At 38.2% G+C, this 15,749-nt stretch overlaps 1 protein-coding gene across 9 annotated transcripts in view; it reads right to left on the reverse strand.

Moving 5' to 3' along the window:
• The window catches only part of Apbb2 (amyloid beta precursor protein binding family B member 2), a 304,656-nt gene that overhangs the window by 232,948 nt on the left and 55,959 nt on the right, over positions 1 to 15,749 (reverse strand). For 8 of the 9 annotated variants that reach the window (XM_063240604.1, XM_013154279.3, XM_005004490.4 and 5 more), the window contains one exon: positions 13,401 to 13,553. The gene's annotated coding sequence lies outside the window, so the exon portion shown is untranslated. Of the gene's footprint in view, positions 1 to 13,400; positions 13,554 to 13,649; positions 13,672 to 15,749 lie in introns of those variants that run through there. The other variant, XM_063240606.1, reaches the window with a different exon arrangement.

The raw sequence follows: 15,749 nt of genomic DNA on the forward strand, positions 1-15,749 counted from the left end.
TTAATGACCCTTAACATAATTTTAACTTAATTACCACCTTAAAGGTCCCATCCCCAAATGTACTCCCATTCTGAGGTAGTGGAGGCTACAACTTCACCCCCTGAACAGGGTGGGAGGCAGTTCACCCCACAACAGTTAGAACCACTGCCACAGGAAAGCTCCATTTCCACTTACTCTTACCAGTGCTGTGAGTCTAGACTCCTTACACCAATGTCACTTCTCACTTCTCTTACAATTACATATATTTCTTTCATGATAAAAAGATATCACATACTATGATGTCATTCAGATACTATGAAATCATCACCCTGATTTTGACTTAAAAAAAAAAAAAAGCAAAATGTCTTTTTCACTGCCTTTATTAACTACTTCATTACTCAGCAAATCCATCCCTCAGGAAAAGTCTTTGGGGATATCCAAAGGTTCTAAGCACTTGTTTACCAGACTACATTTTATAAGCATTGCAATAACAAAGACCCAATGCAAGAAAATACAGTACCAGAGCATGTGCTTGACGTTCATCATTAAAGAAGGCAAGTGTAAAAATACTCACTTCCCATGTGCTTTCCTGCATTGTCATCCACTTCTCTGCAGGAAGAATTGCCTTTTACTGTGCTAAACTGAACCGCCTATTCCCAAAGTCACACTGGGTTCAACACATGATAATGCCATTAGCAATCAAGATTTCTTTCAAATACACTTCTTCTCTTGACTTCCCTAGCTGGAATACTTGTATCTGTAGACTCCTAGCTTTCCAAATACAAAATGTATGAGTTATTTTATATTTTTCATTCTCCACCTTACTTTAAGGATCTCTGATCAGCACTCCCTAGTCCTGTCTTCTTTTTTTCTGATACAAACATCATAGTCATCACCTATCTGCCCACAAGCCCCAGCTGTGAACCACACTATCCACACTATCCACACTAACCACACTATCCACACTCTCCATTATATCTGCCCAATCCTGTCAGTCTTTTCTAGTTCCCTTCCTCAGTCTCTTCTGGTCTCTCTATTTCCACTAAGGCAATCTTGATCATGTTTTTCAATTTCATCACATTTTCTCTAGAAGATGAAACCCTTTAAGCAGCAATAGTTACCCTTTCACCTGTGAATTCCCAGCACCTGAACCATTACCTGGCACACAGTAAGAAAAAGGAAGCCAAGACCTCTGAGCACAGCATTCAAGATCCCTGTCAACTTTGTCCTGCTCTCCACTTCTAGCCTTGTTTTTACTGACTCCCCAGGACTCACACTTCCCGACCACGCAGGTAACTCATTTGCCCCAGAATCCCTGGGGCTCTTTCTCCCGCCACGCTGCCTTCTACCTGTAAGAACATTACCTCCTCACACCTGTCTGCCTGCAAAGTCCAAATCAGCACTCCAGACATGGCTCAAAGAACACCTACCTGCCTTTTCACTTGTGTTTGCAGAGGACTTTGGACACATTGCATTAGATCAGCATGCTGTTTTCTGGGCTGTCAACCCCCTGTACCATGTGCTTTCAGGACAGGGCTTGAGTTGTTTTGTAAAACTGTCAGTGTTTGAGATGTAAATCTCAAGGGCCTCTTGAAAGCCACAGATTTATCCCTCTAACAAATATTTATCAAGCACCCACTTGCCCCTGTGCTATTCTAGAGAGCCAAAATATAACAACCAAAAACAACAACAACAAAATCCATGCCATTTAGGGATTGAGATTTATTTATAAGCTTATTTGTTGCCTGGCACGGTGATGCCCACCTGGGAGGCTGAGGCAGGAGTTTGAGGCTGGTCCGAGATATACAGTGAGATTCCCTATCTTGAAAACCAAAACTAAAAGATTTATGTAAATCCCTCCTGGAATTTAAATTCAGTGAGAAGAGAGAGTGAATAACTTGCACAGAAAGAAGGCAGCATATCGGAAGGGGATAAAATGTGTAAAAAGAAATAGAAAGTAAGAGAGATGTGGGGAAGGACAGGAAGGTTTGAAATTTTCAATACATTTGAAAATACATTTCAGTCCAAGCAGGTTTCAATGAGACAATGATATTCAAGCAAAGATTTAAATAAGATAATTAGTCAGATGTGTATCAGAGGAAGAGAACACAGGAAGAAGACTCAGTGCAAAGGCTCTGAGGCAGAAACATGCCCAGTATGTCCAAAGGCTATTGCGACTGGAGTGCAGTTAGTGATGGGGAGAACATGAGACGAGGTTGGAGAGGAAAGGAAGGCCATCTTCTGGGTTCTATCGGGCCTCATCTTACTCGGAGGAAAGAGAGAAACACTGAAAATTCTGGAAGCACCATGCCCGAGCATTAACGGGATCAGCCAAATGAGAACAGGGTGTGAAAAGAGCAGGGACAGCGCCAGGACAGGCAGCTATCCAGGCCAGACAGAATGACAGCTGGCGTGAGGCAGCAGCAATGGTCTGGTCGCTTGGGTTTTTTGACAGCCTGGACTTGGAAACATGCCTAGGTTTCCTCTTTGTCGCCTGCTAAGACCCAGCCTCTTCCTCTTCCTCACTCCTGCATGGCTCCAGGAGCCCAGACATTGTGTTCTTGTTCTCATTCATTCTCATCCATCCCCTGTCCCGTTTCTTCCCACTCTAGGATGGACCAGGCCTCACACAGCCCCCTTTAAAATCTGCATTTTGAGACAAGATCTCATTAAGTTGCCAGGTTGGTCTTGAACTTGCCCCAGCCTCCTGGGTAGCCAGGATTACAGGAATGTGCCACAGCACCACCCCTTTCTCAGCTCTCTCTCTCTTTTCCTTCACCCTGTGAGCTGCAGCTGCATGGCTCTCCAGATGGACCTGCTCCAGCCCCCTTCTGAGAACAGCCCCCACAGGCCCACACTGCCCCCATCCTGCAGACCCCTTTCCAACAGCCCAGCTCCTCCCTGCCCACTCCTCTGTCTCTCCATGGCCCTTTAGTTTGAGCCCCTCAACTATTCTGGGTCAGACTGGCCACACCGGCAGGTACCTGCCTAGAAAGAAAGCACTGCCCCTTGCTTCTCTGGCCCCATGACTGACTGCCCACAATTCTATAACTCTTACTGACACAGGACTTCACAGCCAAGCCTGCAACAATACAATGTTTTAATTACAATGTGTTGTCAATTCTGAGATACTGAGGGCAGTCACATAAAACGCCCAGCTTCCATCTTGTCTGGAAACCCTCAAAGACCACGCTGTACTAGACTTCCACTCCTCAGGAGCTAAAGCAGGCTATCTATGAGCAGTGGCTCTGCTTTTTCTCTGCCATTCGTGCCCCAGATCACTTGTTTAACTTTTTCTTTTGGCTCTCTGCAGGCATTTGAATTTGCAATTCCTGTAAAAGACATTGGTCACAACAAATTTTTAAATGATCAGATTCTTCCGGGAACTGCATAGTTACTAAACACATTATGAATTCTTCTCATTTTTAATATCAACTATCAATGACAGTATTTTGGGGTCTTCCACATTGTAAATGTAAGCAGCCAATTACACACAAAAACATACACATATACAAACATCTACATGTACATGTGTTTTGCAAATGTCTCCTTAATTTCCCTAAGAGATTAAAACTCCTACATCTAGTTCAAATACCTTGAAATATGAGGGTATAATTCTGTGCAACTAGGGTTAATAGGGCCAGAAAGCAGTATAGAAGTCTAAAGAAACACAAGGCAAGACAAGGGAGAAATAAATATTTCTGAATTACTTGATCTATATCTCAAACAATTTTAGGAAAAAAAATAAAACTTCTGAAGTTCTTCTGATACCTTAAAATTCACATCACTTCTTGATTTTTTTAAAATGAAACACCACACATTATGTATTGAAATTTGGATAGAGAAGGATGTCAAAATGTGGAAAATGTCACAATGTATATACTTTAAGGAGAAATTGTCACATGTGCACCTATTATTAACTTTCAGTGTTCAAAGTAAGGTTAAAGGAGGTAAATCACAGCACAATAAAAGCAAATACACCAGTTGCCAAACAAGCCTACCCACAAGTCAAAGATTGCAGCAGGTACTGTTATTGGAAGAATTTAAGGGACTCATCTCCTTTGACCTATGACCTTTGTCTAGGAGTTTTAATTAAGAGAAAAGCAGTATCTGGACACAGAAGTCAAAAGCTATTTAGAAGTCATACTGGCTTTATCAGTGCATCAGTCATTACTTCAAGTCCAAACAAGCAGGCCTTTCTTACCAAACAACTCTCCTGATGAACAATACAAGTGAGGTGACTCCCGTGGCCAGGTGCAGTCTTACAGTCTAGAAAGCAAATACAGCTCAGGCCAAAGCTCCTTTTAAAGCCAACAAGCTGAGCATAAAGGTACATATACCTTCAGTCACCCTTTGCACCACACCATTCCCTGTCCTTCAGGGTACACTTGAGTAAATATTTTTTTCCTTAACATTTCTCAGCTCAGTGTTTTAACTAAGAAGCTTTCCAGGAATGTTTGCTGGCTTAACCCTCTTTGTGCAAAAGTTACCTCTTCCCTCTACACTCAGAGAGGACAAGAAAGCCTGACAAATCAACATTAGGAAAAAAAACATGCAATGCTTTTGAAAACATCTGATAGGGTTTATAAAATACATAAAAACACAACAAAGCAAAATGCTCCATGTTTACAGTGTCTGGCATCTCTTTTTGTTTTGTCTTTTTTTTTTTTAAGAAAGAAAATAAATAACTGGATATGGTTAACAAATCCAAGAAATGCAGAAAAAGAAACATTTTTTTCTAGGTATTCATGGATATATATATATATATATATATATATATATATATACCTGCACATATCCCTTTTTAAAAAAATTAGACAGAAGGGTCGGGTATTCATTTGACTCAATGAAACATTATTTTATTTTGTGTGTGTGTCTCTGCAACCCAGCACACATGCAGAGCTACTTCATTCTTTACAAACATGCTTTATCTTATACAAACAACCCTGGCATACGTTCATGTTAACATATTTATGAAATTTCTGCTGGTTTTAAGCTTTAAAATACATCACCAAACTGCTTTCCGATGGAGTCTATTTTAGAACATAATTGGATTTCAAACCGTAGTTTCATTTCTGCATATGTTACAAGTATCATAACTGACCTGCTTTGTCTCCAACTGTAATCGACCCACAGCAAACTAGGCCAAGTCCTTCTCGACAGCACAGACTTCATGAACCAAATCTGAAATGGCTTCTAGCAAAACTAGAGGCTTTGCCAACCAAGGCTCTGTAAAGGCCTGTGCAGCTCACCTTTTACTGTGATAGTTTCTACACTCCACCTAAAAGGCAGACATAAGCACAGGAGAAAAGAGGGGAGGCTTTAATAGCTGCAAGGCACTTTACCAAGAGCACTATCAACTGAAAAGACTGGGAAAGCAGTAAATAGCCAACAGTCTTAAGCTATTCGTCCCTGCCACTGTCAAAATCGAGGTAGCTCTCACAGCAGTCACTACAAAGAAGCTTGAAGCTCTCAAAAAAGGTGTACAGGGTGGGTATAACAGGGAGCCAGGGAAAGTTCCTTCCCTCTCTAAGCAGCTACTTTGGAGTGTCTCATCCCCCTCATACCCAAAACCCCTCGAGAACTCAACAAATTAAAGACAGCAGGACTGGGTCACACACCTTGCTATGAAACTTACAATGACTTGTCGAACAAGTCATTGTAAGTTTTTATTTCCACCTCTCTGGATTTGAATTTTCTCAGGTACAAACATTGGAAAGAATGGTGTGGTGATACATGCCTGCAATTCCGGCTGCCTAGGAAGCTAAAGCAGGAGAACTGGAAGTTCAATCCCTTTTAGGAAAATTTAGCAAAATAAAATGGGTTAGAGATGCAGCTCAGCACTAGAGTACCCGACGAGCAAGAGCAAAGCCCTGGATTCAATCCCAGTTTGCTGGTTCATTCTCTGTCTCTGTCTCTGTCTCTGTCTCTGTCTCTGTCTCTGTCTCTGTCTCTCTCTCTCTCTCTCTAAAGATGACAGACAGATAGACAGATAGGAAAAAGTCCACTGACACTCACGTGCCTTCTATAATTTATTAAACAAAACAAACCAAACAAAAAATGGCACTTCTCCCAGATTAGCCTACTACATTCATATTTACTACTTCCCTGGAAATTCCAAAGCATTCTATTCATATGTTGCTTTAGGCCTTTATTACTTCACTAGTTAAACTAAAAATGAAAGACCTATAAAAACAGATACATGGAAAGAGAATTTACTATCAATTGACCATTTTATAGGCAATGCTTTATACTAATATATTATGGAATCTGCAGGGAAAATATCTAGATTCAAATTGAAATTAGTAGTTATAAGATTTGGTCCAATCATTTGATTTCTCTAGCCTGACCGGATTGAGCTATAAGACAAGGTAATGTCTGTCTCTCATACGGGGGTGTTGTGAGGATCAGATGACCTTCTCCCTCATTCCCATCAAAAGCTGCACGGCTGAAGAAACCGCTAAGCTCCCCAGCAGGCTTGTATTTGGGCCATCTCCCAGGAGGGATATTATATTCTATTACCTCCAGCAATGACCACACCAACCTTCCACAAAGGATGCACTGCCACATTCACTTGGAATGCAACAGAATTCCACTGCAGTAACTAGAACTAATCCAGCTTCCCTTATCAGTCTTTAAGTTAATGCCTGCTCAAAAGTAGGTCTTTTTCAATCCTACCCCAGAACCATAAATCAAGGATCTAAACTCAAAGTTAGAATTTCAAGTGTTTTATCTCTGAGATAAATCTTTCGTAAAGTCACTCATTACTGTCTGACTTTCTTAGGCACATTGACACCAGAAAAGAACCATTACAGTAATAAAACCAAAACTAACAATCACATCTACCACTTAAGCATCCTCAAGATAATTTCTCTTATGCAAACATCAAGGAATAGATGCAACAGGTCTCACTCTGTCCTCAAAGGGCTCAGCTATATGATGATTATGTAAAAATTGCTCTCTTTCAGTCTCAAAAAGCACAACATTCTAATGCAAGCTAGCTTGATGACACTTTTTTATAAAACGTTGGCTTCAAAACTGTCCATATAAAACATTTAATCAGCTATTTTTGTTCATGAATGAAACTGGGTATGAAAACTTATTTGGATAAATAATAATTTGGGGAATTTCAGTTTTGAATAATTATCGTGTCATGAATGTAGATTTTACTTGGATAGTATCATCAAATTAAACATTTTATTCATCACAGATCAGTACAGGATTGAGAAAGTACTGCTCATTCTAATATCAGTAATTACATTAAAATATATAAAATATATAACAATTGACTATATGTCACGTATTTTTGAAGGAAACCTATATAGATTATTTAACATAGATTATTTATCATAGATTACTTAACATAAAATATAGACAACTAAAATATTGAAAGATGTTCTATTTCAAATTCAATTAATATATTTAAGTGTCCTCATAGATTGGCACAAAAATGTGCTTTCTAATAATGAAAACAAGTTCCAGATATTCTTTTTTAAAATTGATTTTACTGTTATACTTTTGATTTACATAATGATCAATTCAGCACAGGGAATTTGTGCCTGTACATGACATAGCTTGTCTTCTTTCCTTTTGTTCCCCTTCTCTCCCTTGACCCGCTTCCCCTCATTTACAGGAGCTTTGTTTCCATTTTTTCCTTCTATTCTTTTTTCCTTTTTCCTTCCTTTTCCCTTCCCTCCGTCCCTCGTTCCCCTTCCTACTTGAACATTTGGTCCTTATTTGCACTTTCAGTTTCTCACATAAGAGAAACAGTGTGGTATTTAAACATATGTGTTCAACTTATTCCACAGAAAAGTATGGTCTCAAGGTACATTCATTTACCTAAAAATGTCTCAAGTGTATTTTCCTTTATGATAGAATTATACTCCATTGTACATAAAAACCACATACCATCCTGAACATGCCGGATCTCATCAGACACCCTATTTTCATATCGGCTTAGGGTTCATCTGATTTTGCTTCATTTATGATCAGACAATAGGATGGAGTCCCACAAATGTAATTACACCATAATTTGAACATCAATAGTTCAATCTTTTTTTTCTTTTTCCAGTAGTGGGACTTGAACCTCAGGGCCTCACACATACAAGTGCCCTACCACTGACCTATTTCCCCAGCTTTCAGTCTTTCTGAACCCCTACTTTCAGTCAGTAAAGGCTCTATTCAAAGTAAAGGCAGTGAAGAGATTAACCTCATCCAGCCAGTTGTTTCAACCCCCAAAGAAAATAACACTAACAAGACCAACCTTCATAGAACATTATACTGCATTCCTCAGAGCCATTCTGTGAGAAGTCGTGAAGATGTTCTCACACGTGCTTCTTACCAAGAGAAACAATTAAAGGAGTACCTGGATTGAAAGATTCATGAAGCCTATTTCTGGAATTTTAGAAATAGCAGTGAGAACTTATTTCTGTCTTTTTTTCTAAATGAATGCTAAAAAATAATTCTACGTTGCCTCTACAGATGAATTTTTTCTAACTAACACTGCCTGGGAAGTAGAGGAGCCCGGCAAGAAGCATTTCAGTGCCCATCAAGCTGGTCTGCCCATGCTGAAATGTGAAGGTTACAGACAGAGCAGAGAGTTGGATTGGGACTGGATGCCTATAGTCCCAGCATTCTAAGAAGCTAAGGAAGGAAGATCACAAGTTCAAACTCAGCCTGGCCAATTTATCAAGACTTCATTTCAATCAATCAAACAAACAAATAAACAAAACAAAACAAAAGCTGGGGATGTAGCCCAATGTGAAGCCCTTGGGTTCAAACCCTAGTAGCCATCCCCTAAAAAGAGCAAGCAGGAACTTATGCTTAGCATAAGCAAGGACTAGATTTAGTCCTGGGCAACAACAACAACAACAAAAAAAAATGAATAAAATAAAGTAATACAATATTCTGGAATAAGCATTTATATTGATTCTACACTGTCTTCTACCATTTAAGATTTTCATAATTATCACAAAGAGAAATCACTGTAGATTAGTACTTAACAGCACAAAAAAAGGAGAGGAAAAGTAACAAAGACAATAATAGTTGATTTTTTTTCTAAAAGAGATGTATTGCAAATAAAGTCTGATTCTTGAACAAACCTGTTTCATACAAAAACTGCACGCAAAAAACTAAATGTACTACAGTTCTAGTATATAAGTCAAAGGAACAGAACTGAGATTCTAGGCATTAGCTGTTATCTTTATGACCAAGTGATGCTCTACAAAGGTAGAACAAAAATCAGTGGATAAAGGATAGTTTTTTTTTTTTTTTCAACAATAGTGCTAGCATGGAATATGAAAAACAAATTAAAGTAAAATGAACTTTGTGAGCTTTCATTGGGCAAAGAGCTTTTAGAAACATCAAAATTATGTTTTAAAAGAAAAAAATTGATCAACTGAGTTTTATTATAATTTAAAACTTTTACACTTCGAAGGACACCATTATGAAAAGTTTAGCCCTCCCCATGCACACAACTTCCTATACCAACGAAGTTTAATATTAATTTAAATTTACATTATTTCATTATGAAGAAGAAAAACAGCAGCACAAAAAATGAAAAGATAAGGCCAGAGATTGGAGAAAAGTAGGCACGAATGAAGTATCTCATAAAGGACTTATATCAGGAGTAAAGACACAGAGGGAAATGACGCTATACAACAATTGGCAAAAAATTTGTATTATTTTCCCAAAGAAAATATAGGAATGGCTAAAAAGTACTTAATTGAGCAGGGTGATGGTACATGCCTGTAACATGCCTGTAATTCTAGCATTCTCAAAGCTGATGCAGGAAGATAGCAAATTCAAGTCCAGCCTGGACAATGTGGCAACTCAGTAACTTATGATAAGACTCTGTCTCAAAAATTGAAAAAAGGTCTGGACATGTACATCAAAGCAATCTCCACTACCAAAACAGAACAAAAGCACTAAGTAAACAGGTCAACTATGAGGAAGTGAATTTCATATCATTTTTTGCCTTTATCAAAAATCTACACAATGAAATGATTTCACAAGAAACTCCAAAGTGTACAATTTTGTACACTTCTCATACAACAGTCAAGTTTTCAAATTACTGAAGAAAAACGACAGTAACATCCAGATTGGGCAAGAAATGAAACTATTTCTATTTGTACAAGATACAACCTGTTATAAAGAAAATACTAAGGAAGTCACATATACATTAAAAAATTATCAGTACTTGCATGAATAACAACACAGTTGCAGGAAACAAGTTCATTATACAAAGTCAATTGTAGGGGCCAGAGATCCAGCTCAGTGGCACAATGCCTGCCTGGCAAGCATGAGGTCTTGAGTTCAATTCCCCGTATTCCTTCCAAAAAAATTGTATTTCTATGCCTTAGCAAAGAATAACCAAAAAATGAAATTAAGAAAACAATTGTTTGTAGACGCATAAAAAGACAAAAAAAAAAAGCTAGATCAACATTCAAAATAAAATGAACATAATCCACCATATAAGAAACTAAAGAAAAATATGAACATAGCAATACTTGCAAAAAAAAATGTGGGAAAAATCCAATTTGTTCTCATGAAAACTAGGATTAAAGGGAACTTCCTCAACTTGATAAAGAATATCTTTACAGCTAACATCACGCTTAATGATAAAAAAAACCCAAATGAACCTAAAACATCCATACAAAATGTTTATAGCAGCTTTATTTATAATTATCAGAACTTGGAGGCAAACAAGATGTTCTTCAGTACAGGAATGAACAAGCAAGCCGTGGAACAATCATACAATGAAGTGTTATCAACTACTGCAAAAAAATGAGTCACCAAGCCATGAAAAGACAGAGAAGCCTTAAATAAACTTTGCTAAGTGAAAAAAAAAAATCTGAAAAAACTAAGTAGAGTATATGATTTCAATTATATGACATTCTCAGGAGTAAAACTATAGAGATGGTAAAATAATCAGGGATTGATGGGAAGGTAAGAAAGAATGACTAGATGTGACACTGAGACTTTCAGGACAGTGTAACTATTCTGTATGACATTACTTTGTGATATATTTGTAGGACATATATTTATATTATAGAGATATACAGTTGTGTATCTTACAAAAATATGCATTACTATTGAAAATATTTTTCAACACACATAGAACACATACACAAAGAGTGAACCTAATGTAAATTATGAACTTCAGTTAATATATCAAACTGGCTCAATTATAACAAATGTGTCACATTAATGCAAGATATTAAAAACAGAAGCAACACAACAGGAGTCATATGGAAACTCTTACACATTCTGCCCCATGTTTCCATAATCTACACTCTCTAAAACAATTCTGAAAGTTAAAATTAAGCAAATTATGTTAATTATAAAAAATTAAATAAAGATAATAAAGTGTAACAGTCACAGAAGCACATAAAGCTTCGATATTCCCGACACAGCGGGAATTTGCTCTGAACATAAATTCAGCTCTGAGGTTTTGATGAAAACAATCGCTGTTATCCTCTGGTGTTAAAGTAAACTCTGGACAGCTTTCTGATAACCTCTAATTTGTCTGCTCCTGAAACAATTGTATTTACAGTAAATAACAAGATTCTACTACTGGTAAAGCTCTGAAATTATCTTCCTTATCTGCAATTTGCTTTAAGTATAGGCTTTGGAAAGTTTTCCTTTACACTCAAAAAGCAAGTAACTGAATTAAATGGATCTCTAAAAATGCTTCTGAAGCCTAAGTCCCATTTCTCCTTTGTTAAAAGTGCTTTCTGCTATTTCCTCCACCACCCAGAAGAATGCAATTTCACCTCTGCTCCCACAGATCTCCGCTCTACCTGTGGTTACACACTTTCATGCTACATGGCCGAGATGTACTAGGCCATCTCTTATAACATGACAAAGACAAGAACTAAGCCATAGTCATTTGTGCACTGTTTCCATACCTATCAGGTACTGCAGCATCAAGAAGTATGGAATGTAAGTGACACAGTTACCTAACTAAGCTGCCAGGAAAGCGAAATGGGAGATGCTGCTTTATGCTAAATTGGGGGCTAAATCTGTGTGATATATATATATGAGTACACAAATGAACAGGGGTATATGTATCTACGTTTGCATATATACGTGCATCTGTGTGCATCTGAACATTTGCATGAATGTGCTTATAAGTATCTATGTGTGTATGTATTTGTGTTTATGTGTGTGGGAGTCCCTCTGTTCTCAACTTCGTTTCTCCATCTCCCTGCTCTGATTTCTGTGTTGACTAAATTCTCAGCAAGTGTTTCCCTCTGGCTGGCAAACTAGCTCAATGGCAATCCCACATGCAAACACATAAAAATTGCCACTAGCAGTCCAGATTAACAAACTTGCAAAAAGGAAAACAAACTCTCTTTTCAATGGTTTTCAAAAGAGTACTTCCCCAAAGTGAAGTACTGCGGGGGTCCCCCTACTAAATGACCACTGTGATCATCACTAGTCAGGCAGGCTATGTCACATGCTCAGGACTGAGCCAGTGGAGTCACCACCTCTAGTTACACAGACTGACAATGAGGCAACAGTGACTGCCCAGGGAAAATGTGGGTGACTTATTAAAAGAATGGAGAAAGAGATGCTGGCGGCCAAGGTCAACAGACACTCACCACTTCATTGGCTTTCAAAGCCTGCTGGCTCACCCCTCCCTACTAAGTACTTGTTAACTGCTCTTTATGAATCAGGCCGAGTTACTCACTGAACAGCTAAAAGCAATTATCTACAATACCCATCTCTGTATAATATACTTTCTCAAAATGAGTTACTTTCTACCTTAATGCCATCTATGGGGTTACTGATGTTGTTTCATTTTCCTGGTTCACAGTGAGGCTATTTTGCATTTATTTAAATGCTTATTATATTCAGGGCCTTTCTCTTCCCTTGTGCTATAAGAGTATCTTAATGCCAAATGCACACACTGCAGAAAAAGAAAGTGTCAGTAGCTTTTGTTTGGGGGGAAAGAAAGACTTACAATCTTGCCAAGCAAACAAACACGCACAGCCACAGAAATGACCCAACCTTCTGAGTGTGAAACCATAAATGAGCCCAAGTCTGAAAGTCCCAGCACAGCCCCAGGAGGGCAGGCACGGCTTTCTCTCCAAATAAAGCCAAGATCACAAGGCTGTTACAGATGACCTCGGGTTATGGCTTTTTGCAATCTGTGCAGAAGATTGTTCTTCTCAGAGAGAGGAGACAATGAAAGCCAGGATGGGACAAGAGAAGAGAGAAAGAGAAGGAAAGGAAGACAACACATCCTACAAAGAAGAAAGCTGTGAGGATACATCCCTGACAGGATGCTAGGAATCTCCCAAACAACTGAGGATGATTAGTTGGAGCAATCTCAAAAACACTGATGGAAGAAACAAAACAACTTTTCCCAATCTGACCCAATGAACTTCTGCCAGTGTTTCTTATGTTTAACCTACCTGATTCTGCTGAAGGTGTCGTCCGTCTCAGTGTTTCACAGGAGCTTTCTTTTATGGATTTTCCATCCAGCAAATGTTTCTGTTCCGTGGCTGGGCAGATCCGACCACAGCATGCTTGGCTAGAGTCTGCAGCTCACCCAGGGCAGCTCCAACCTGGAGGGCAAAGGCCAGAAGCCATTATAAGGACTCACATTCACAAGCTATTTCTCTCTCTCAAGGGCACATAGTTGGCAGGATAACATCAAGCACCTTCCAAATGTTTAAAATCATTGATGGACAGAGAAAACAGCTTCTAAGGTACCCTAAAGACAAGTCAGGGCTATTCCGAGAGGAGGGCTGAAGTATTTAATCATTACTGAAAAGGTATGGCCACCCGACTTTGTTCTGTTTGTGGAAAATTTAAAAGCCAGATGTTTTAATTAACCACGGAAAACACAAGCTGCAACTAAAATTTCATGAACACAGTGATCTGCTCCATGGAAAACCACAGGAATGTTCTGGCAGGGCTCGGTCTGAATTCTTAGGACACAGAGGCCTGGAGTCATTCCCCTTAGAAACTCAAACAGAAAATTAACTTGCTCAATATGGCTAAAAGTAAAATGAAACCCAGATTTAATCTCAATCAAACATGAAAACATTTAAGACTTCAAAGGACACCACCAAAAGACCCAGGAGTACGGGCCATGGAAATACTCTAATGCAGTTCAGGATTTAGAACTACATTCACAATGCAGGGCAAAATGTCCTAACAGAACATTTTACAGGCTACCCCATGCAAAGGGGAAATTAACCTTCCATTTCCTCATAGAGCAAATTATAAGTAAAAACAATATTCAACATATTCAAGTAAATCAACAATATTCAAGTAAATCATAAATATTACCAAAAGAATAATCTATCTAGGCAAAAGGAATCCTTTAACCACCTCGCTTCCAAACACGTGTCCTGGCCACACTAGTTACCAGGCTTCAGCCTGCTGACTCAGGGCCTCCAGAAAAATGGCATTAAAACAACTTCTGCTCATTTGTTTCTGCTAGCAATACTGACACAGAAAAACTCAAATGAGGGAAGCTTATGAAAAGAATTAGCGAACAATCAGAGCAAATAGGTAAGTCTTGATCTGTTAAATATAGTAATAGTTACAACAATATCTATAGAGGCTAAACATTGAAAGCCTGTTCAAAAGGGAACAAGAAATGTTATTTTCAGATACTGGTCTACAATTCTATTTCTGTAAATCAAAACAGTTCTCTTCACAAGTGTGCCAAGCATAATATTACATTAATTTCTACCTTCAGCCCCCAAAAATCACCACAAAAAGAATCCAGCAAGAAAAAGACATCAATATGTACACTATGAATCCAGTAAGACACCAAAGTGTGAATAATAGCATTTTTGGAAGCTATTTAAATCCTCTTTTTGGTAGTTTCCAAGTTTTGTATAGGTTTTATATATATATATATATATATATATATATATATATATATATCATACAATTAGAATTTTTAAGTTAGGATTTTTTTAAAGAGTATAAGAAATGGGACATCTATGTTATATTATTATTCTTATCCCAAATTGCCTCGTATCTGAACAACAGAGCTACAAAATTAAGAAGTGTTCACTCTACTGAACTCAATATAGGTTGAGCATCCTTAATCCAAAAATCTAAAATCCAAAGCAATCCAAAATATAAAGCTTTTTGAATGCAAGCATGACACAATTAAGTAGAAAATCCAAATTATGAAACACTGTACAAACTACGAAATTTTCTGAAACACTATATAAAATTATCCTCAAGGCCTCATCCATCATCATAAAACATCGATGAATTCTGTGTTCAGATTTCAGTCTCATCCCCCAAGTAGCTCACTATGTATATGCAAACATTCCAAAGTTCAAAAAAACCTGCAATCCGAAACATTTCTGGTCTTAAGCATTTCAGTTAAGAGATATTCAACTTGTAATTCTTAATTTACAAAATTCAATCCCAAGTATCCAGTAATGTGCTCAAGGCTGAAAAACAGCAGTTCCCTAGAAATGCAAACATTTTTCTTTTCTAGTCTGAAAACTGGCCACAGACAGAACATCGCATCCAGACTTCTTGATCACTGACTATGCAACATACCTGTCAATTAAGAGAGTATCTCTTGGGATTACTGAATAGTTTCACAGGTACAGGGCCCTTAGCAATCTCTGCCACACTCCACTTCTGATGCTGTTAGCATCCTAAGAAATACAAAGCAAAACTGTGGAACTGAATGCTGAAGGTCTTGACAGTCTTTTATCCCAAGAAGCCTAGGCCCAGGGAGTTAAACTGCTTTTCCCTTAGCCACAGTCAGAAAGCAGGAA

This window comes from Cavia porcellus, unplaced genomic scaffold (assembly GCF_034190915.1).
Source record: "Cavia porcellus strain 051 isolate PalLab524CR breed Dunkin Hartley unplaced genomic scaffold, mCavPor4.1 scaffold_30, whole genome shotgun sequence".
Classification (NCBI taxonomy): domain Eukaryota; kingdom Metazoa; phylum Chordata; class Mammalia; order Rodentia; family Caviidae; genus Cavia; species Cavia porcellus.